The sequence below is a fragment of the Gymnoscopelus braueri genome (genome assembly GCF_963280865.1).
Source record: "Gymnoscopelus braueri genome assembly, chromosome: 18".
Lineage (NCBI taxonomy): Eukaryota > Metazoa > Chordata > Actinopteri > Myctophiformes > Myctophidae > Gymnoscopelus > Gymnoscopelus braueri.
Window position 1 is genome coordinate 46,813,878 of NC_137618.1, and position 24,658 is coordinate 46,838,535.

Here is a 24,658-nt window from a genome sequence, read left to right on the forward strand (position 1 = left end):
AATAAAGGTCATGACTCATGTCTCACCTAGACATGCAGGATCGGACATGGATTATGACCTGATGGTCAAGATTCAATTTATCCCCTGAGCAAGCAGGCAGGCTCTATTAGCTCAATGGTAAAAATGTCAGCACTTGCGTAGGAAACCCGGGTTCAAATCCGGGGTAGAAGAGGAAAGTTACATAGTGCAGCTTTAACTACCTGCCCAAGTTCCAACTCTACCCGTCTTTCTCTTTCTAGGTCTAACTACCTGCCAGAAGTAAGATCAGCATTAATGCTACTGATGCTTGCATCTCTCTCTGTCTGTACTGCTCGCCAATGACAATGTTATAATAAGTGTTGAGTAAATAAGGTTAATAAGGAAATCTAGTTGAGCTATATCTTTGTTTACAGGATTACTGAGATAATGTAAAAAAAATATGAAATAATGCTTGCAAGACTTTAAGGTTTAGCACTGGGGCCCAACCCACTCTGTTTTAATGAATGTTAAGATGTTTTTATACTGGGTTTTTTGTTTGTTTTTTATCTTTTGAGAAGCACTTCGTGTTGCATTTGCGTTTTGCACAATATGTGCTAATATTGATTGTTTTTATATTGTTTTTTATATATTTTTAACACATTTTATTTATTGAACGCAGTGTTTATATACTTTGTATTTATTTATTGACTTTTTTCTTTCATTTTGACCTTTATATTGTTTTTCTTTTTTTTTAGAAGCACTTTGCGTTGCACTGGGAGAGTTATCCTTTTCATGTGTTTTGCACAATATGTGCTAATATTGATTGTTTTTATATTTCTATTATTTGCAATACATTTTATTTATTGAATGTCGTTTATATATTTTGTATTTATTTATTGACTTTTTGTCTTTAATTTTGGTACCTTTTTGACAATGTGCTGTCACTTTACTGAGGTAATTACAGGAACTACAGTAAAGCTCAATGTACAGTATATTTATATTTGTATGTGTACCGTCATCTCAAAGGAAACACGTTGGTAGGATGCAGTATCCACCATCTCATTGTAAAACTTTTGTAACTTGAAACAATCTTGATGTATCGAGGAAATGTACAGTCCATTATAGTTCTTAAACTGGGGTCCGGGGACCCCCAGGGGTCAGCAAAAACATAGCATCACTATCATTTTAACCATTTTAACTATTTATATGTTGGCTATTCAAAAATGTTTGAAAAATATCTAAAATGTTTGGAAAGTTTTGAATAATTAGATTTTATTTTCTTTTTTTTACATACATCTTCTCTTCTGGGGGTCCCTGGCACAAAACATTTTCAGATCGGGGGTCCACGGCCAAATGTATATCAATTTGGGGGGTCCTTGACGTGAAAAAGTTTGAGAACCACTGGTATAGTCGCTCTCAGAGCACATGAGTCCAAAGAGAGCATTTTGGTGCATTATTGTTGAACCACAACCTTGCATTGTCTGTAAATATCTGGTTTCCGTCGATGGAGTGATGTGGTTGGTTGTTGTGTTGTCTCACAGCAGGGTCTTTGACAAAAAAAAAACATGAGGGTTGGTTGAGTAAGAAGGACGTGAACAATCAATCTGTTGAAATCCCCCAAAATGAGCAAGCAATCTCATGATCCGGCCTAAACATCATTTGCAGAATGCAGATGAGTCAACAATTGCCATACTCAAAAGCTCATGACTTTATGTTGGTAAAGGTGATACACTTGTGATCCAAAATAAACACTACATTAGGTTTTAACACACACACACACACACACACACACACACACACACACACACACACACACACACACACACACACACACACACACACACACACACACACACACACACACACACACACACACACACACACACACACACACACAGATTCAGTCTGGGCCTGGCCAAATGCATATAGGACTCATAATGAATAACAAAATGGCTACATTATTGAGTAAAAGTAGTACAAAATATTCCCATTGCTGATGGACTTAGTTTGGCTGCTTTGAACATGAATGTTAGCTGATGGCGCCGGGCACCATTCTTTCTGCCAAATGGATGGATGAATGAACTGGTATGTATTGTTCAGCCAGTCAGTACGTCATGAAACCCACAGAGTATTTTGTTGTTGATGTTTGAACGATATCCATGACTATATCGGAGGGCTTTGATGCTGAATATGGGTGAAAGGTATTTCATGGGACTTGGAAGTAACATTCAGCAACCCCCAAATATGCCATTGTATATAGATTTTACGAGTTTAAACTATTGGGGTCTATTGCGATGATTGAGGATATTCATGTGGGGATATCTTAATGATGACATACATGGCTAATAAACTGATAGTGAAGCCGTGTTCGAGTTTGTGGAGAGGTAGCTGACCTAGCTATTATCCTCGCTCAGTACTCGAAGAATTTGAAATTTGAAGAACGTTAATGATTTCCCACTTGTAAGCACAGTTGTCCTGCTTGGTTCTCTACTGTCTACTGTATCTGTGGCACAGTTTTGTACGAGTAGTGCTTTCTTAAATTTTAGTGTGTGACCTTGCACAACAATGAAAAAATATTTCATTGTTATTATGTCATGTCAGAAGTGTGTCACACGACATTTCATGCAATGCCACTCGTGCTGTTGGTGTGTGTGTGTGTGTGTGTGTGTGTGTGTGTGTGTGTGTGTGTGTGTGTGTGTGAGAGAGATGTGATGCACATTGAGAGATGACTGTTGGTCAGTGTACTGTCACCATGACGCTTGACATAAAATGAAAGTGAAACCTTTATGGCAGGGGTCTTCAACAGGGGGTCCGGGACCCGTAGGGGGTCCTTAGAGTTACTACAGGGGGGCTGCCAAATCTTTGTGTTAATGGATCTTTTTTACATTAACCACTTGAACCCTAGCATCCCTATTCTGAGGAGAACTTTAGCCAAAAATAGCAGATCTGCAAGCTCACAACGCCTCGGCTATATTTGGTTTGGTGTAGAGGGAAAAAAATACATATAGTGGACCAAGTACACAGTGAAAGTGCAAGTTCACTAAGTATTGAGGGTTTAAGTGGTTAAATGTCAGAAAATACACATTAACGTGAATCCAACATGATGGATGGAGGACTAGTCTATGAAGCTATCTATGAAATCTATGAAAACGTTTAATCTGCAACACCATTTTATACAAATTATATAGTGGGGGGGTCCCTGCTTCATCTCTCTCTCAGCTAAGGGGTCCTTGGGCTGAAACACGTTGAAGACCCCTGATCTATGGCATAAATGTCCTTGTCTATTTCTGTCTCTTCTCTCTCTGATGTCCAGATTTCATTTGAACATCAACCTGTTTCTATTTGCCTATGATGTGGTATATTAGACCTGCTATGACTTCATTTGAATAAACTTTAAGACAAATTAAAATGGTATGGTTTCTGAATTTTCCCCCAACAAATGATGATCACAATTTTCACCTTTGTTGGTTAATGAGGCATACTGTAGTGGCAGCCATTATGTGGTGCCACACAATTCCCCCCCCCCCCCCCCCCCAATCAAATGTTTCATGGTCATGATTCACCATGGTTGATTCGAAAAAATGGAAATATCGAATTCTAACAAGTATGGGGATCCCTGGCCACAACATCTTTTCAGATGGAGGTCCGCAGCCAAATATATAATAATTTGGGGGTCCTTGACATGAAAAAGTTTTGAGTTTGAGAGTCCTGAATAAGGCTAGCCATGGATCCAAGACGGTCATAACCGTCATGGATGAACTTCAAAATAGTGTTTTCACTTTCTCCTTTTTGGCCCGTACATCTACATAAACGTTCAGATTTCAAATATAAAGTGCTGACCTCATGGCCACGGATGTTAGAATTATGTTTGGGCCCTCAGAAGTACTCTTATTCTCCGTATTATTCAATAAAAAGCATTTTAATCTGATTGGTGGCCATTTTTTTCAGAGAGTTATAATGTATCAGAGTGCAATACACCTCCCAACCGATAGGGTCACGTGTGAAAAACATATGGCGAAAATACGGAGAAAATGTCCACCAATCGGATTAAAATGCTTTTTATTGAACAATGCGGAAGATATGGGTACTTCTGGTGGCCCGTACATAATTTTAACATCCGTGGCCATGGGGTAAGCACTTCATATTTGAAATTTGAACGTATATGCAGATATACGGACCAAAAAGAGAAAAAGTGCAAACACTATGTTGAAGTTCATCCATGACTGTCAGTCATGTATCAGGGCTAAGACGTGCAGTAAATTCACCTTGACCTCCAGGCTCCGCCTCTCTCCCCCGGCTGCTCCTCTTCGCTCTGCCCGCCTGTCAGATCACTTCCACCGGGGACACAGGGCAGCGGAACGATCGGTCTTCAGTGTCTGGAGGGGAGACTAACCACTGACCCAGTCAGAGAGGTAACTAAGCCTTTTAATCCATTACAAAAGGGGGGTTTCAATTGAAACGTGGTTTTAGAAGTTACTTTAACTGTGAGCCACCACAAAAAAAGTATTCCCATTCCAGGTCTATTATTATCTTGGTTGGTTGGTTGTGAAGTTCTGGTTTTTAATGCGTCTCAAAAGATTCGGATGATTGTCTTATAAGTTTTTAACTTCTTGGCTTTCTGCAAGACGTGGAGACAAAAAAAGCTATTGTGATCCAGTGATCCGGTGGGAGCAAAACGGTCGCTGAATCGATTATCCAGTACAAACAAACAACAATGAAATGGTATCATTTGTCAGGGATAGATAGGTTAGCCAACATGCTTGTTAAGCAGAATCATTGTCCTGTAGATAGACTATAGACCACACTGCTTAATGTTGTACAACCATGACAGTTGACTATAATATAACAGGAGATGCACTGCATCAGCAAACCTACAATCAGTGGTGGAAAGTAACTAAGTACATGTACTCAAGTACTTTTTTTTTATACATTTGAAAACTTGTAATGGAACATTCTGCATAATGAGTACTTTTACTTTTGGTACTTAAAGTACATTTTGATGCCAATACTTTTAGTTTTACTCACGTACATTTTGATTTTTTCTTCTTCTAACAGAGTATTTCTACATTGCAGTATTGATACTTTTACTTAAGTAAAACATTTGAGTACTTTTTACACCACTGCCTACAATATCATAACCTCACCACTACACCAAGCTATAGCTTCTGTCACTTTCATTCCTTAACCACACGATATAGCCTACCACTTTGTTAGAGTGTGTTCTAATGGAAACTAAACTGTCCTGAACTAGCCTTGGATCAAGACTATCACAGATGTCTATGATACGAAAGCAAAAGTCAGACTGGATAAAATACAACATCTACGATAGTCTTGATCCAAGGCTAGTCCTGAACTGAACATTGTCAACAAATAGGTTATAGCTTTATCTCTACAGTAGAGGATACTTTGACATGAATGGATCCTTTGCTCTAAGTTGAGATTTAAGGACTTCAAAGAAGCTGTGAGTTCTTCTTTTCAGACATTCTCTGTTTACAACCTCCGCCTGTGTGGGCCAGGTCTTGTGTGTGTGTGTGTGTGTGTGTGTGTGTGTGTGTGTGTGTGTGTGTGTGTGTGTGTGTGTGTGTGTGCGCGCGCGCGCTTTTTGCAGAAGTTCACTTCATTCATGTAGACAGGTGGTCCACACAGCATGCTTCTACCCTCAGTATACCAACTGGACCCGGAACGAGTTAAAAGCAGATCTTGACCTCCCTCTCATCATCATCGCTGTCGGGCAGAAACCTCTTATCTCCATATTCTAACTGTTTGTGTTTTTTCGTAAATTAACACCCATACTTGATCATACTACAGCGTCACACAAAAGCATCAAAAGTAGTTGAGCTTGTAGATCTGCTACTTTTGATGCTTTTGAATTTGAATCCAGAAAAGTAACAGTTTTGGACATATATGAGGTTTCCACCCGACAGAGACGATATGGACTGTTGTGTTGTGTGTGTGGTATTTGTTTTATGATGCCCCCAGGGGACTTGTGAGGTGCAGTTGTGTATCTGGCAGTAAAACATGGTTTGTTCAATGCTCCCCCTCCATTCACTAGCGGTTACGTCATAAGCATAGCATAGCAGTGGCTCAGGAAGTGCAGCGGCGGCCGTCATGGAATCAGAATCGTTCCTGGTTTGATCCCCACCCGTGTTGTCGAGCTGTCCTTAAGCAAGACACTGAACCCCTAACTCTGTGAATGTTTCCTTCCTGTGTGAACATGTAACATGCATTGTAATAAACCGTTTTGGAGAAGAGCGTTATAGGAAATGCACCATTTAACATTTACCATCATATATCTAAACCAGAGTGGCTGTCAACCCACTCATTGGTGCCTGGTGTTTCTCGCTGTATTTTGGGTGTTTTGACTGACAGTTTTTTGTTCAACCAAAACAAACAGTGAAATCATCAAAATACAGGTAAACCCCACCACTACTCCAGTGGCTCTGCTGGTATAGGGTAGCCTGGTTCCATACCATAGACCCCGCCCACTCTCTCAGTGGACTGCCCCTCTTGGTCCATGTACCCCTCACTGCAGCGCGCAGTAGGGAGGAGGGGGCGGGGTTTAGGGAGGAGGGGGCGGGGCTCCGTGAGGAGCGAGCGGGGCTCCACTGCTTGACTGTTCACAGTACTGATCATTTTGGACCATGACGGAGGCGCGCCGACTCAGCAGACCTTGAGGCAGAGGAGACGTGCCCGAGCGCCTCCAGGCGCGAGTGCCCGCATCGACCGGCCGATGGTCTGCTAGTCGACTCAGCGCCGTTCGAGTTATGTACCGATATGGACAGAATAGTAAATAATGTTTTGGTGAGAGCGTTTGCCCCAACTGTCACTCAAAGTGGCTACTGGCCAATCATGGAGTCACGCCAGGGAGTAACCCCACCCACTCCTCTCAAAACCCCCACCCACTCCTCCTCCATAACCCGCCCACTCCTCCTAGGAGAAGCCCCGCCCCGATCTGCGGGCTGCAGTCAGGGGCTTCTCTCTTGGTCTGGTGCTGTACCTAGGATTTATTCGGTACAAAAAGTACCGTCCAATGAGAGTCGGAGGTGGGGGTGGGCATCCCTTGTGATTGGTTTAGGGAAATTCTAAACCAATTCAAATTGTTTAGGGACATTCTAATCCCCTCCCCCTTGTAACCGCCTACACTACTGGAGCCAATGTCAGACTGAAGCTCCACGCAGCTTCATTCTGATAATCAGGCTAGGTATAGGGCATTAGCCTGGTAAACCCCTCCCTCCTGATATCTCATTTCCAAATGCAAATGAGATTTCCGGAAGGGGGGGGGGTTTACCAGGCTAATAGGGCATAGCAGTGGCGGCGATTTTGTCGTGCCACAGATAGAAAATCCCATTCATTTGTCCCGTAGAGATTTCCGAAAATATTTATATTAATTATTTTAAGAGTCATCCAGGCTCCTGGTGAATCATGATCATAAAACATTTGATTCTGTGTCAAAACACATTTAAATATTTAATTATATTATATACTATATTTAATAAATACCGACTTATTTGAATTTTTCTAATATTTTTTGACACAGCATCAAATGGGCGAAGGGCTCCTTTTTAAGTGGTTAAAAGGTGAGAAATGGTGGAGGAAATGTTCCTCCTTTTGATGACCAACCATGTCCTCACAAAGAGGACATGGTTGGTGCACACACGACTGTCATTTATATATCTCTCCACTCCACCCCTCTCATCAGAGGGCCTCATCCATCTTGCTCCTCTTCTCTCTATATCTGTGTCCATCAGTAATTTTCCAGGCCAGTGAAGAGAGAAAGCCAGGTCTCCTGTTCTTTTTCCTGTCTATTAGATCACTGTTTCCCAAACAGTGGGTCGAGACCCATTTATGGGTCACGGACCAATTTTTATGGGTCATGAATAAATGTCCAATTTTTTCCGTTTCCTACATAAAAAAATACAAATAAATTATATGTATTAATGCAAAAGATTTTAAAAAGGTTTAAACAAAAAAGATCACAACTTTAAAGCCTCAGTCTGTGATTTCTTCACCCGGTTGTCAGTATGTAGAACAGGTGGAACAATATTATTAAAACGTCATCATTTTACAAATGTTGTGCTAATGGTGTAAGCTTTGAGAGAGAAAGTTCGAGTTGGCGTTTTTGGTTACTATACTATTGTTTTTTTAACGAATGATGATGGTCATCTGACTGACCAGAAATCCATCCTGTGACTCAGACAACAACAACTTTATCTCGCTATCTCGAAATCAAGCAAAGAATCTGAACTAACTTTTTTGTCCATTGGACAGCTTTTAGATGTAACGATACAGCCTGTCATTAACATGTGTCCGGAACACTACAGTACAGGGCTCCTAAACAGTAAACAGCAAACGCCACATGAGACAGTGAAGTGTGAATAGGCCTGTTGACATACTGTACAAGAACATATGACCTGAATCATCAGCTGCACCACGGCACAGATGATAAGAAGAACATTTCAAAACTCTCGAGCTTTCCTGGCACAACTCTGCTGTAATGTCACACGTTACAGTTGTTTGGTGTTTGATTTAATGTATTAGGCCCCGGTCCTGGCAGTGAGACATAACAAGCAGAGTGTGTTTACAGTCGAGGAGGAGAGAGAGGCTTAAAGATGTGAGGGCGACCGGCCGCTGGGAGAGAGCCATGGACTAATCACGCTAGATTACTTCCAGATAACCGCAGGCACATTATTATTTTACGACAAGAAACACATTCTACTTTAAATCTACTTTATTCCTACCCCTGTTCTCTGTGATTATTCTTTTCTTATACAGTATGTATGTATGTGCTTGCAGCCTTTGATGTTGTTTCTTTACCTACACTTTGGAGATTAATTTGCCTGCGCCTTGAGCTAATATACGATAAATAAATAAGATTACTTATCGTCAGTGGTGGAAAGTAACTACATGTACTCAAGTACTGTACTTAAGTAAAATTTTTAGGTATTTTTACTTCTACTCCACTACATCTCAGAGGCAAATATTATACTTTTACTCCACTACAATTATTTGAAAACTTTAGTTACTAGTTACTTTTGTCATTATCATTACAAAACATACATTAACCACTTCAGCCCTACAGTATATACATTTTGGCCATTTGAAAATAGCCGATCTACAAGCTCACAATGCGTTGCGATACATCTGCTATTTTCAAAAGATTTGTATTCATTTTATATATTTGAAAACTTGTGAAATGGGACATTCTGCACAATGAGTACTTTCCACTTTTGGTACTTCAAGTACATTTGGATTCCAATACTTTTGTACTTTTACTCAAGTAAATTTTGAATTCCGGACTTTCACTTGTAACAGAGTATTTCTACATTGCAGTATTGATACTTTTACTACCACTGACAGTATGTATGTTGTTTCTTTACCTACACTTTGGAGATTAATTTGCAATGCGCCTTGAGCTAATATACGATAAATAAATAAGATTACTTATCGTTATTCTCTAGAATAGATTATCAGTTCTGAACTTGTGGAGTGATTGTGGAGTGATTGCCTAAGGTAGCTTCTACTCCTTGTGATATGGTGGTTGCAGACCTGCATTTCGTCTCTGTCGGGGGGGGGGGGGGGGGGGGAAAGATTTGTTAAATTAGTTAACTGGTGAAAGCTGTTCATTTGTGGGTTGTGGTCAGAGAGGTTTTGAAGTTGCTTTTGTTGGCCGTCCAGGTCACCTCATCAAGGCTGTGAGACTGAGCGCCGTACAGGGCAGTGACCCAGGAATCTGAGTGGTCACACACTACCAATTAACTTTTTATCACTCTCCCAAAAAAAGGGGGCCTTGTTCCTACTGGTCTGTTTGATTCAGGTCATGCCATGTGGACAGAGTGGGGGGAATGAAGGCTGCACTGCGGAGCAAGAGAGAAAGATAGATGGATGGATGAAAGAATAAAGAAAGTCGGTATGCAGTGGGTGTAAAGTAACTAAGTACATTTACTCAAGTACTGTACTTACTGTAATTTTGAGGTATTTTTTACTTTACTGGAGTACTTTTACTTCTACTCCACTACATCTCCGAGGCAAATATTGTACCTTTACTCCACTACAATTATTTGAAAACTTGAGTTACTTTGTAGATTTTGATTATTATTACAAAACATACATTAACCACTTCAGCCCTAGACATTTCGGCCATTTGAAAATAGCCGATCTACAAGCTCACAATGCGTCGCATCGCGACACATTGTGAGCTTGTAGATCTGCTATTTTCAAGAAATTGTTATAAATTGTATACATTTGAAAACTTTGAAAAGACCTTCTGCATAATCAGTACTTTCTACTATTGGCACTTTAAGTACATTTTGATGCCAATACTTTTGTACTTTTACTCAAGTAAATTTTGAATTCCGGACTTTTACTTATACTAACAGAGTATTCCTATATTGCAGTATTGCTACTTTTACTTAAGTAAAACATTTGAATACTTTTACCACTACTGGTGGGGGGGAATAAAGGCTGCGGAGCGAGAGAAAGATAGATGGATGGATGAAAGAATAAAGAGAGTAAGTCGGTATGTTGAGATGACCAGAAAGACGAAATGGAGACGCAATGGGGGCAAGAAGAAGTAGGCTACATTACTTTGCTGTTGAACGATCACACAATCAGACCTTTGTGACAGAAAATGTGACCAAAATGTGTATTATAGGCCTAGCTACAGTATGTGTGGGTGTAAAGTTAGATGGAGGAATGCCCTGCAGGGAGGTTTTACATTGAAAGCAAAATATGTTGTCACTCACTTCTGAGGATAATATGATTACAGCGGAAACACGTGTACGTCTTTTAAATCTGAGCGCAGTGACATCAGTGGCTTTGAGTTGGGGTCTTAATTTGGCACTATGAAGAAAACAGGTCAGCACCCTAGGCTAAAAAACGCGTACAAAACACCCTCTTCACTGGTGTCATCTAAACTGTGATTATGTCACACTGTGGGTGATGTCATTGCATATAGATATGACAGAATGTTATTTTATTTTTTAAGGCTATGAGATTGATGTAGTACTGTGTCTACCGCCCTACTCAAAGAAGCACCTGTACCTCTACAAATTCACCCCTGAGGGCTTAATAGGGGAAAAAGATTTCCGGCAGTCAAAATGTCTAAGCTCATCTGAAAACCTACGGTAGTGTTTGTTTTCCAGACCTTTTTTGTGGTGACGTCTGTGTATGCTTTTTGTTTGATCTGTGAACCCCAAAATGATATTGAGGCGGACCCCCATCTGAAAATCTTATGTGCCAGGGACCCCCAGAAGAGAAGATTTGTGTTAAAAAAAAAAAAAAAATCGAAAATGACACAGATGCTTTCCCGGTTTTAATGAGTTAACCAATTTAGACCTGGAAAGCCTATACGTTGTCATGCCTTTAAATCCGGGAAAGCATCTGTGTCATTTTAGTTGTTATCGTTGCTGTCAGCCAGAAACCTTTTTTCTCCATATTTCTTTGTAAATTACAACGTACTTGATCATACTACAGTGTCACAAAAAAGCATCAAAAGTAGCAGATCTGCAAGCTCAAAACGCGGCGCAAAGTGGCGCATTTTGAGCTTGTAGATCTGCTACTTTTGCTACTTTTGAATTTGAATCCTGAAAAGTTTTGGACAGAGATATAGAGATATAGCAGTTTTTTTGATTTTTTGGTTAGGATTTAGGAGGTGTTTTTAGAATCAACCTCAGGTCTAAATGGGAAAAAAAACTCACCTCTTCAAACTCCACTCCACCCCATCCCCTCCTTATGTCCTTGTATCAGTACTTGTAGCCTATTTAGATCTTTAGATAGCATGCTATTTAGACAGATGCTTGGTTTGATGTTTACCTGGTGTCGTTACCTTGTAGCACTTACAACCCAATTGTTTTCTTGGCACTCCGTTTAACTTACCCTGTGGCTGGTCCACCAGGGTTCAGTCTGCTCCGGGCGGTCGTACACTTTGTACGACACAAGCGTCTGCTAAATGCCTAAATTATAATTGTAAAATAGTAACTTTCTCCTTAACATTCCAGCCACAAACAAACAGTGTGCAACAGGGTGACACCATTATAACATCATTAAGTCACTTCTGCTCTTGTTGTAGCCAAAAGGTTAAACTAATTAACCACTTTCAACCCCATGTCGTTACAGATGAAAATCTCATCTTTAATGTTGTCGACAAGAGTCGCGATGCGATTGTAGATTGGCTATTCTCACTCATTTTTAAATAGGGCTTATACTGTGGCATAAAATAGGGAGTGGAAGTGCAAGGCAGATCCTTAGTAGGATAGTCTGTAGAAATAACCATGAGCTTGTTAACGTTTTGCACTTGATGTGTCTTTTGATAGTTTTTCTGTGTGTTTTGGCCTCATGAACAAACAGCCCTGTCTTTACCAGAACACCACCACAAGAACCACACGAACCCAAGTGTCCCTATATTCTGGGCATGTCATAATAATAGGCGAACATTCGGTCAATATAGCAGATCTACAAGCTCACAACGCATCGTTGCGAGCTTGTAGATGAGCTACTTTTGAGAACAAGATTTGGTGTAGGGGGGGGGGGGGGGAAAGGAGTGTGCCACGGATAGACCCCTGGGGATCCACATTCATCGAATGGGTTTAAAGGAGTAGTTCACCCAAAACATGACTTATTTTCTATCAATTACACACCCCATGAAGCCTTGAATTCATGGAGATTTTTTTAGTTTTTGTCGCATTCCTGAGCCAATCATTTTGATGATCGGCGGAGTCTCCGGTAGACTGACCGATGACCCGGTCATCAAATTATTGTCTCAGGAATGCGACAAAAACTGAAAAATCTCCATAAATTCAATGCTTCATGGGGTGTGTAATAGATGGAAAATAAGTCTTTTTTTGGGTGAACTACTCCTTTTAAGTAAACATGCGGAGCAGCAACAAATAGGGGTTCAACACGTTTCTAATATATTTGTTTTGTCCAGACCTCAGCTACAAAGGCATGGCATGAAAAGCAACAAAGACAAAAGCCAACAACACAGAGCAAGGTGGGGTGTCAGGTGCTGCCAGAGGGCTTGTCTGTCGAGGGGGTCAAGCAAACGTTGCTTATCTACAATGAGTTAGTAGAGTAAGTAAGTCAACCACACTGAGATGACCCGGCCTGCCCTGAGGCTGCTGGCCAAAGTGAGAATGCTTTGACCTGACCTGTAGAGCCTGTCCGACGATGCGCCAAGAGAGTCAAATGATGGCCGCTGTTTCGTTCTACTGGCTCTAAGTACTGAGATGACCTGGCTCCTGGGGCTGGTGTTGACCCGACCTGTTCTATGGGTATTACAGTGACACTGTTTGAAATATATGATAGGGACCAACAGACCTTTTGCCCCCCCCCCCCCCCCGTTCCATCCAGACCTGACAATGCTTAATGGACCCTCATGACCTTCTGGCAAATTGCTGAAAGTAGAAAGAGTTGGAAACTAGACACGTAGATACTGCATTCACATTTGATGAGATTACATGGATTAAAGTTGTCAGTCGCCACGACTGATTTCAGTTATTTGGATTCCACAGAAGCCAGCATGTCTTCTATGGAAGCATGTTGGGCAGCGAAAACAGCCAATCTACAAGCTCTCAATGCGTCGCAGACGCATTGAGAGCTTGTAGATGGGCTGTTTTCGGTTATTATTTTAAGCATTTGTAGTAGTCAAACTAGCATTATGTTCAGAGGCATTTTCCATAAAATCTTAATAGTCTCGGATATTTCATACTTTTGTATAAAAGGCAAAGGTTAACTTAAAGCCTCAGTCTGTGATTTCTTTACATGGTTGACAGTATGTAGATCAGCAGGAACTATATGACTGAAACATAATAATAATTATTATTTAAATATAATAATTTTACATATTGTGTTCATTGTTTAGGAATCAGCGCTAGTGTGTGTGTGTGTGTGTGTGTGTGTGTGGGGGGGGGCTCCATTTCATCAATCCATGAGATTAAATGGAGAGCAAATTCAAGCAACAAAATGAGGAAGGAAGAAACATTTTTCAAGCAGTACGTAAATAAAACTGGTAACTGGATAAATGCTGGTGTTTTTTTTACGGCATTCTTTAATACCAACTCATCATTAGTCTGTGTTTGAAGTAGAGCGTACTGGAGTCACTTCCCGGCTGATTTACAAAAACAAACAGCTAATTGAAAGCTGATCACCCACGTCTTCATTTCATTTACAAGCCCTAAATTACGAGGCTTAGAGAGAGAAGAGTGTCATAATGTTGGCAAGTAAGGAATCCATGCTTGCAGTGCAGTGCTGTTCTCATTTAACAGGAGCAACACACATTTGCCCATCTGGAATATGTTTTTGTATACTCTCTCCCACGCCAACCATTCACTCTGAAATCAATAGGCAGTAGATAACTGCCCCCTTTTGGAAAATAAAATGCCCTATTGTCATACTATTGAGATGAATGACCAAATAAATGGTTGAACTGCTGACCCAACATCACCATCATAACCAAGGTGGAGCATGTTTGATGTATAGAGATAGAGACAGAATTTTGTGACCGATCCCGATTTCGGAGAGTCCTCTGATAGACCACTGATTACCTTACTATTACTTAGTTTCTATTTGAGAACGTTTAACTAAAATGTATTATATTCAAACACTTGATTTATTAAAAAGACAAATCTAAAATAGCCAATCAACAAGCTCACAACGTGACGTGACGCAGCGTTTTGAAAACTAATGAACATTTTCACCAAGAATGACCCAAAGTATAGGGACGGAACGGTTGAAAGTGGTAAAAAATCTGTGGCGTCGACAAAACAGTCAAATACTGACTGATATATCGGCCAGACCAATACAAACGGCCGGGCTCTAGTTTGATTGAATCTTTTCTATCATGGGACGTCTTAAACCGCCATGGAATGCAGATTCTTGCTGTGTCACTTCAACAGTGATTATGTCCCTGGTTGTCAATACTTTGGTATTTCTTCACCAGGGCAACAGAAGCGTTTTAAACGGAAGAAGCTGCTCCATTTGTTTTGTTTTTATTGGTGACTTTTTTCTGTAACAGTAACACTCAAAAAATTCCGCTCTGTTGAGAAATCGTGGAAGATGGAGGAGATTGGAGTTCAGAATTGTTGGACAAAATGTGCCGACATCTCTCCCCTCAATTACCTTGGCCCTTTGCCTAGGTGGGACAGCTTAAGGGTTTTATTGAATCTTAACCCTGACAAGGGCAGCGCAGGATAGAACCGAATCTCTCATCATCTCGGGAGATTAGATCTCCGAGGAGCAAGGTCGATGAAAGCGTAAGACCAAGACAATTGCCGGCTTGCCCTGGGTCCATTGATTCCACTGTAGACTTAGATGGGGCTTTTTGTACCCTTAATTAAATGTGATTGAAGACACTGCATGTGCTCCTTAAGTAGTAGCTCAAAACATAATGAGCATAATCACCAGGTTGAATGGCACAATTACACAGTCTATGATGCAAGCCTTCTCTCTCCACTCGCATTTAGATTGTTGCTTACTTGATACCGCTTAATACGGCTTACACAAGATACGTGAAAATTATCTTTAAAAAAAAAGGGGCCCCTGCTAATTAAGTTCACCTTTTTCCCCCATCATGTCTGGTGACATCCAGATTCACAATAGCTCATCTCTTGATGGACATACAAATCCAATGGGATTACACACAATTATAACATCTAATTATTCTCACCATAGCTCTATTTTTAACTGCAGTCTGTGGAGGAGGTGCTTCCTAACTACTCCCGGTTAAACTACAATATGATCAGGGACTCCAAAAAGGCAGGAGTAGACTAAATGGGAATAGGGTTGTCTCTTGTCTGTCTATATTATAGACTGACAACCCTATTCACATTATGGGTATCGATCGGGTTTTGTCTGATACCGGTGCTAAACCGGTATTATAATTTTTGGGCCGGTGCCAAAACGATGCCAGAACCGATACTTTTAAATTCAAAAACTGTCAATGACATAAATTGCTTATTTTTTTGGGGGCCAAGGCCAATTTGAACAATGTTGTATTAAACCGCTAGTAAAAGGTGCCTAAACGGTGCCAGAACTGATACTTTTCCAAACAAAAACAGTCAATGACATTAATAGCATTCTTTTCTTTTTTTAAACAATGTTGTACAACAGGGGGACACTTGGTTTCATTCTGAGAGGCTGCTGCCAGCCCAGTGCTGCCTTACTTTGTACTGATTCTAGATCAGCCTAAATCATCACACAAGTTACGCAGCACTACAAAACGGTACCTATTCGATACTATACGGTATCCGTAGTATCGGATGTGGTGGTACCGGTTCTAGCATGGTACCGTACCGGTTCTCGTTACTCTAGGTAGCCCAATAGTGAATAGGATTGTCTGTCTATAACGCTATAAAAAGAGACCTGCAAAATGAAAACGTCAAAAAAGGATAGTGTCCTTGAAGTAAACGACAGGCTTTGTTTTCCGTTGATCAGCGTGTTTGCCCCGACATTTAACAAATTCCTTAATTCACCTTGGGCGAGGATTAATACTCTGTTGTTGTGCAACAAGAGGAAATTCCCTTTTGTCATGAACTCGTGTATCTGAACCTTTGCCCCCTTTTGTATTTCCATCCGACACACATCACGTAGACGTAGTTCACGCTTCACAGCGTCTCGCTGGCTGTGTGTTTTGATGGATTATACCTCTTGTACTTGGCTCAGCATACTACTGTTCCTCCCCGGCGTCGCAGTGTGTTAATTCATTAAAACCGGGAACGCATCTGTGTCATTTTTAGATTTCTTTGGGCTATTCAAAAATAGCAGATATACAAGCTCATAGTGCGGCACCGAGTGCCGCACTATGAGCTTGTAGATCTGCTATTTATTTTTAAATTGTGGAAAATTTGTGCAAATCTTTGAATATATATATATTTATATATTTATATATATATATATATATATATACCGACATAAGTTTTTTTTTCAGAACACCGTTAGGATTTAGACGAAATTTTGTAGATTCGGAACCTCGGGCCTTAATGGGTTAAACAATGAGATGCAGTCAGTTATAAGACGCACATTGTACAGCTAGCAGCAGAAAACACCTTGAAGTGGGCGGAGTAGCAGATAGCTGGCCATTTGAAACCCAATTGAAATGGAAGGAGGATAAGCCCTTACACTCCTAAATGACACAGGTCAAGCTGTCACAGCACAATAAAGACGTATCGCCACTCCGGCTTGGAATTCCTCTGAGGCTTTTGCTAAGGTGGTGGTCTGACAACAAACGTATTAATGCCACTTCATCTCAGTGTCCCCCCCCCCCCCCCCCCCACACACACACACACCGCACGGCTCAAAGTCCCGCTGTTAGTGACACCAGTGGCATTATAACACTGCACCTATAGCAGGGTTCATAGAGGTCAGGTGTATCACACCCACCCACCCAACCAGCTAGTGGGGAATTTTTGGGAACTCCGTCTCCTAAAACGGTAGTTCTCAAACTTTGTCAAGGACCCCCAAAATGATATATATTTGGCCGCGGACCCCCCCCCCCCCCCATCTGAAAAGGTTTCGTGGCAGTGACCCCCAGAAGAGAAGATTTGTGTTTAAGAAATGCAAAACACTTTCAAGATTGATTTTTGAAAAATGTTCAAAAATAGCAGACGTACAAGCTTGCAGCACGGCACGAAGTGACGTGCTGTGAGCTTGTATATCTGCTATTTTTGAATAGCCAACATATAAATGGATAAAAAGTGGTTAACATGATTGTATCAACACATTTTGCTGGGGATCCCCTGGAACCTCCCCAAGGACCTCTGGAGGACCCCTGGAGGTCCCCGGAGTCCGGACTCCACTTTAAGAACCAATGTCCTAATGCAATGGTTCTTCGAGGTGGGGTCCGGGGACCACCAGGGGTCCTTGAGGGGGTTCCAGGGGGTCCCCAGTAAAACTAAACTAAACTTTTTTTTAAAGCTATTTTTTGGCGGGCTTCTCTGCCTTCATTTATAGATAGTGCTGTAGAAAGAGACGGGGAGTGACACGCAGCAATGGTCGTCAGACTCGGGAATTGAACCCATGACTCGCTGGCACTCGTTAGTGCCTATATGTGGTATGTGCCTTAACCACTAGGCCAGCGGCGAAAAATCGTTTTTAACATTTTAACAACACAAAACTTGGATGAGATTCCCTGGCACCATACATTTTGTGACGGGGCGGTGCACGGCCAAAAACCTTTTAATTTGGGGGTCCTTGACATGAAAAAAGTTTGAGAGTCACTTTTCCTAAAGATATTTGTCCGCTGACTTTCTGAATTTCGACTTCAAAACTGCTCACCTGTTTTTGTGTTTTTTTTTTTTTACCTGCCCACCTCACCTGTAGAGAGCTTTGGACAGTCAGTCACCTGAGACTCTGTAGTTGTTCTTTTCCTCCCATGGACCGGTCCACCCCTTACAGCCAGTGTTGCCATGTCCGCTTATTGTAAGCGACTTTGGGCTTGTCTTTCTGTAAAGTTGCTTGTAAATATTGCTAGTTTTTTGGGGGGCTTGTTCCTAAAGTTTAGCTGCTTATTTGGGCTTGTTTCCTAATGTTGTTAAACCAGTGGTTCTCAAACATTTTAATGGCAAGAACCCCCAGATTAATCCGCAGACACCCCCCCCCTCCCCCATCTTCAAATATATATATATATATTTTTTTTAAGATATTTTTGGGGCTTTTGTTTTGTTTTCGGACACCCGGTTGCTTATTTCTCTCGCAAAATCTGGCAACACTGCTTACACAGCCTGAGCACAAAAAAAAAAGAAAAAGAAGAGAACAGTTTTTGATTTCCTTGGTGGAATCGGTGACAACAAAGACAAGCCTTGTTCCCCGAGTCCCTCCACTCCTCTGGGCCTGCTGGGCTGGAAAGAGCCGTGCGGGCCACAGGGCGGTAAGGGGAAGCGGTGCCACGTAATCAGACGGTCAATTTAACTGACCCGGGGTTTCTCGCCCCTGTGTAATGACCAAGCATTAAACCTGGGATTGAGAGAGATCTCTCCAGAGGGAAGCAGTGACTGGAGAGAGGAGAGGAGGGACAAAGGTGACCTGGTCAAATGGTATCATGGCTGCTAAACAGCAGGTGTACTGTTCTGTTCCATATGACATTTATACTGAGAACTAGAGATGGTGCTCTGGTAGCACTCTTTAATTTGTTTACTATGGATCATCATCATTAACCCATTGAGACCTGAACAAATGCCTTCTAAATCTGTAGTTCGTGAACTTTTTAGTGCCAAGGACTCCCTAATTGATATGTATTTGGCCGCAGACCCCCCCCATCTGAAAATCGTGCTAGCAGAGACCCCCCCGGAAGAGAAGATATGTGTTAGAAAATTCCAAAGTGATTAAAAAATTTTCACAAATTTTCAAGATTTTTAAAAAAAATGTTCAAAAATAGCAGATGTGCAAGCTCACAGCGCCACTGTTCTAAAACCAATGTTCTAAATCCTAAGAGGTTTTTAAAAAACACATGTTGCTATACTGTATATATACAGTAGCTAAAATCTAAAATGCTTTCCTGGTTTTAATGGGTTCAAATATAATCTATTTTTGCATCTGCCAAACCTCTGAGGACATCGATTACTTCTATTATGATAGTGTGCGAGCATTACTTTTGTATTCTTGATCATTTTATTTAGCCTACAGTACCACCTGACCCTTGTTTGGAAAATTCAGCAAGAGTGCAAAAACGTTTTCTCCCATCTTTGTTGTGACTGAGAACAGTGAGAGAGAGATGGAGGTGAAAATAAAAGGATTTAGTTTACTACATAAGCTGTGATGAAAGGCTTGACTAATTGGATAAACCTGTGCTCAGTTTATCTTGCTATAACTATGAGCCAAAAGTAGTAGTTCAGCTTTTTAAGTGACTTCAAAGATTTGAATGGTGGTGTGAGTAACTGTATTATTAAGTATGCTTATTGGTGTTGCGTTTCATAGGGTTTGGACACGGTTCATTTCATCTGGTGTTGAGCTGGTTGGAATTTAAGTTATGGGACCTGAGACGCTTTTAAATGTTTCCAGGTTAATGTGTAAATCGTCTCTGTCGGGTCAAAACCTCGTCCAAAGTCCAAAACTCTAAAATTGCAAATGTAGCAGATCTACAAGCTCAAAACGCGTCGCTTCGCGCCGCGTTTCGAGCTTGTGGATCTGCTACATTTGATGCTTTTGTGTGACATTGTAGTATGATCAAGTAGGGCAAGAATGTATGAAAAAAACACAACAAGTTAAATTATGGAGATATGAGGTTTCTACCCGACAGCAACGAAATAATCCACAAGGACAAGTTCATCGGACGATTCAGAGAATGGAATGAAATGTGAGAGGTACAAGGTTGGAGTAATTTGTCTGTGGAACCTGTTCTGTTCATGTTTTAAATGTACTTTGTTTATTTCTTTCTCTCTTAAAAAAACGTAAAGCATTTTCAGATTACTTTTACTGGAGCTAGCAGGCAGAACTAACACAAGTAAGACGCGCGAACACGGGAGGCGAACGCAAAAAAAAAATATCCAAAATATATTTAAAAAATATAAGAAATACAAAAAAAATCTGTGTTAAAAGGAGCATCTTAGAAAAATACAAATTCACCAAAAAAAAACTTTGAATGTTTTTGAACAATTCAACAAAGTGTTTGAAGTGCCTGTTTCACCCACTTCCGGGGGGCGGAGCCAAAATCCAAGCCCGAAGTATTTGTTCATAGACCCCCACTTAGGGGGGGTAGAAAAAGTTTCGGAGCGATTCAGGCACTTTTCATTTAACATGGGGTTTCAATGGGGAGTTTTTAGGAGCCTTCTCCGGGGCGTGGCTTCCGGGGGAAGGGGCGGGCTTAAACGTAACCTTGACGTAGTCATAGTAAGCTCCACTTGCCTTCGGCGCGCCTCCTTCCGCTGCGTTCGCAAAAATTTCAACGTCGTGCATTTAACATTTTAAGCATCTGACACCTACAGTATCTAAAGTGACCTACGTTAAGTTAAGACATTAACAGATGTAGTGCCTTGCTCAAAGACACTGACTTCTAGTTTGAGGGAGTTAAGCGTTATTATTTTTTCATCGGCAGTGCAATGGATGGGTTCAACGATAGCAAAGTAAAACAGATTAAAAAGTAGGCCCTTAGCGATATAAACCCCACCGACGGAGGTGGTGGTAATTGTTGGAAAGTGTCTGTTGCCGAAAATCTGCTGTTGAATGGCGGTGGGTACACTTGTCGCGTCGGGTCGCAAGTTGTAGGGAAGCGTCGAAAGCCGCTCGCTCCGTTTTCGATCGTCGGATAGCAGCGGGCTTGTTGTTGAAAAAGACATCAAGCCATAATAGGCTATTTTCAGCACCATAGTAGCCGTCTGTCGGTGTCGACTCTCAGGTGCATTCAGCAACTTTTTTTTCACACCTTCCAACCGACTGATCTCCCAACTGCCAGTCTGTAGTAATCTGTAGTCTGTTTGGTGGAGAGCTACCTTTAGGCTTCTGGGCTACAAGCAGGGCTACTCTGCTTGCTACACCCATATCAGGATGTAATGCCACATCCACAGCTCTCAATGCTATTCTATCATGCGATGGTGGCAACAAGATGACCTGATGGGTGATTTGTTTTAGAGGGAAATCATAATAAAAACGTCTAAGATGCAGTTATAGTATAGAGTGGTATTGTAGTAGTGAGTCCTGCAGTGATTTCTACGCTGGCACAGTAGTTTCAGATGCGGGGTGAGTGTGCGTGCTATAGCTAGCCCACGCCGATTGGTTGGCCGTGACATCATGCTCACTTAGAGGGTGCTTTCTGTCATTTCCTTGTATGTTTGTTCGGAGCATAATTCCGGTTGACCTCAGACCTCAGGAATACAAACCATAATATTTACCAGGAGCAAACTGTCGGAATCCTCAAACCCCACACCTTGCACCGCGGGAGCAAAACAGGACGAGATCGCATAACAACCGCACATTACGCACTCCAATTTATTACCCCCAGTACATCATCTCCTATACCTACTTGAAATGGCCACGGGGAAACTTAAGTCAACCTTAAGTGCTGGATTTATGCTGTTACCAACAGACCGATCACCCTCGGGCGTTAAATGCAAAGAAAGGGGTGGCTCGCTGACATACCACTGAAGCCATTTTCGGCATTAACACATTAAGACCGGGAGAAGCTTCTGTGTAATTTTTTGATTTGAGCAAAAAAAAAAACATTATTTTACACTTTGGCTATTCAAAAATAGCAGATATACAAGCTCATAGAGCGGCACCGAGTGCCGCGCTATGAGCTTGTAGATCTGCTATTTTTGAGAAATCGTGAACATTTGTAACTCAAATCTTTGCTTCTGGGGGGTCCCTGGAACAAAATATTTTGAGATGGGGGTCCTTGGCCAAATACATATACATTTTGGGGTCCTTGACATGAAAACGTTTGAGAACCACTGACATAGTAACATACGTTTTTTAAAAAAAAACAGTTTTTAAAAGACATTCTAAAAACAGACATTTTGTAGAATCGGCCTCAGGTCTTATTGGGTTAAATGAATGGACCCAGAACTAATTTAGTGCAAAAGGTGTTTCCCCTGCCTTTTCATTTGAGTGATGTCATTTGGGTTGTCATCGCGAAACAATGCAGATAATGATATAGCAGAAGGGTTGCATGTGGGACAGTGGGAGGAAAGCCTACTTATTACTTCTGGGTGGCAATGAAGTCTATATGTGTTCGCATTACAGTACAATGATGCTACGAGGGGTAGTTCCAGAGAGAAGCAATCTGTAAAAGATGCGTTTCATCATCGGCACGCCAAAGGCAGCTGACCCAACCGCCGAAATATGACATGTTGACGTGCATGAGAATGTGTTTGTCCCGACTACATCAAAGCACCGAGTGTCTGAGCCCGAAGTGAAGGATCTTGTCATCCACTTAGAAAACAACACACGGTATGTCACGACATCTGACTTCACACACATCCGAAGTAAAGCAACAACACCTTTGTACAGGGGTCTTCAAACGTTTTTTCAGGCCAAGGACCCTCTAGCTGAGAGAGGGATGAAGCAGGGACCCCCACTACATATTGTATAAAATGATGTAGCGTGCAGATTAAACTTTTTCATAGATTTCATGGATAGCGTCGTCATAGACTTGTTTGACAGCACTATCATGTTGGAGTCATGTTGACGTATTTTCAGACATTTAACCATGTAAACCGTCAATACATAGTAAACTTGACCTTTCACTCTGTACTTAGTCTGCTCTTTTTTCCCTCCACACCAAACCTATTTGCCGATCTATTCTTGTAGATCTGCTATTTTCGGTTAAAGTTCTCCTCAGAATAGGGATGCTTGGCAGCCCCCCTGTAGAAACTCTGAGGACCCCTTAGGGGTCCCGGTCTCCGGACCCCCTGTTGAAGACCCCTGCCTTAGTACATCCACAGACTCCATCAACAGAAATGGGAAACATTCTTTGAATGTACATTGTTTGTAATGTTTTTTTTCTATTGTTGTTGTTGTGTTCTGAGCATTTATCAGATAGGTTTACAGTGGAGAGACAACACAGAGAGAGAGTTAGGGGAGTGACGCACTCGCCCCCAGCAGTTCTTGTATTCTTTTTACTGAGGTTTAGGTTAGGAATAAGTTTAGGTTTATGCATAGTTTACTGAGGTTAAGTTTAGGAATACGTTTAGGTTTAGGCATAGTTTACTGAGGTTAAGTTTAGGAATAAGGTTAGGTTTAGACATAGTTTTACTGAGGTTACGTTAAGGAATAAGGTTAGGTTTAGACATAGTTTTACTGAGGTTACGTTAAGGAATAAGGTTAGGTTTAGACATAGTTTTACTGAGGTTACCTTAAGGAATAAGGTTAGGTTTAGACATAGTTTTACTGAGGTTAAGTTTAGGAATAAGGTTAGGTTTAGGCATATAGTTTTACTGAGGTTAGGTTTAGGAATAAGGTTAGGTTTAGGCATACGTTTTACTGAGGTTACATTTAGGAATAAGGTTAGGTTTAGGCATAGTTTTACTGAGGTTACATTTAGGAATAAGGTTAGGTTTAGGCATAGTTTTACTGAGGTTACATTTAGGAATAAGGTTAGGTTTAGGCATAGTTTTACTGAGGTTACGTTTAGGAATACCTAAACGTCCGACCGTTCCGAGGTTCTTGATTCTTCATTCACAGTCATACCAATGGCAAGCTGCATATGGTGACTGCAATACATTGCAGTCTGATATTTTGTCGTAATCAATGTCTGGTGGATGAGAATTGTTTTAAAATGTATTATTAACTTGTTTCCTTCGTTCTTAAGATATTTTGGGGGGCTTTTCAGCCTTTATTGATAGTGCAATGCAGAGAGACAGGAAATGGGGAGAGAGTAGTGGAGTGACATGCAGCAAATCCACCGCCGGCCTCGGGAATCGAACCTGGGACACGCTGTTATGAGCCTTTACTACTTGGCTGCCCGGCATCCCCAGCTAGTTTCCTTCTTGTTTACTTTGCTTTCTGCAAAACTGAGACATGAGAGTAATGACTACCTTTAGACTCCATTTGAGCTCTTAATTTGGGGTTTATTTTCTATGCTTAATGCTACTGTAGACAGTAAAAAAGAATTCTAAGAATGACGCATTGGATTGATTTAGATCCTGTTTGCTTAATTAGCATTTTAAAGCCTCTAGAACAAGTGATAGATGCAATCTTTAGTGACTTAATCTGACTTGGAGAGAAATATAAAAAACAAGATGAAAGATAAGTGTGTGCTGTGGGCACATGGAAATTA

At 41.2% G+C, this 24,658-nt stretch overlaps 3 protein-coding genes across 4 annotated transcripts in view; 2 read left to right on the plus strand and 1 right to left on the minus strand.

The window, feature by feature from the left end:
* LOC308073623 (rho-related GTP-binding protein RhoE-like) overlaps nt 1–24,658 on the minus strand; it is a 528,647-nt gene that overhangs the window by 71,569 nt on the left and 432,420 nt on the right. The window lies entirely within an intron of this gene.
* Nucleotides 1–24,658, plus strand: part of kif5c (kinesin family member 5C) — a gene marked incomplete at both ends in the record, with an annotated part of 106,541 nt that overhangs the window by 66,973 nt on the left and 14,910 nt on the right. The gene's annotated exons all lie outside the window — the stretch shown is intronic.
* The window catches only part of lypd6b (LY6/PLAUR domain containing 6B), a 40,535-nt gene continuing 20,157 nt past the window's right edge, over nt 4,281–24,658 (plus strand). The window contains exon 1 of one of the 2 annotated variants that reach the window (XM_080457208.1): nt 4,281–4,370. The gene's annotated coding sequence lies outside the window, so the exon portion shown is untranslated. The remainder of the gene's footprint in view (nt 4,371–24,658) is intronic. The other variant, XM_080457209.1, reaches the window with a different exon arrangement.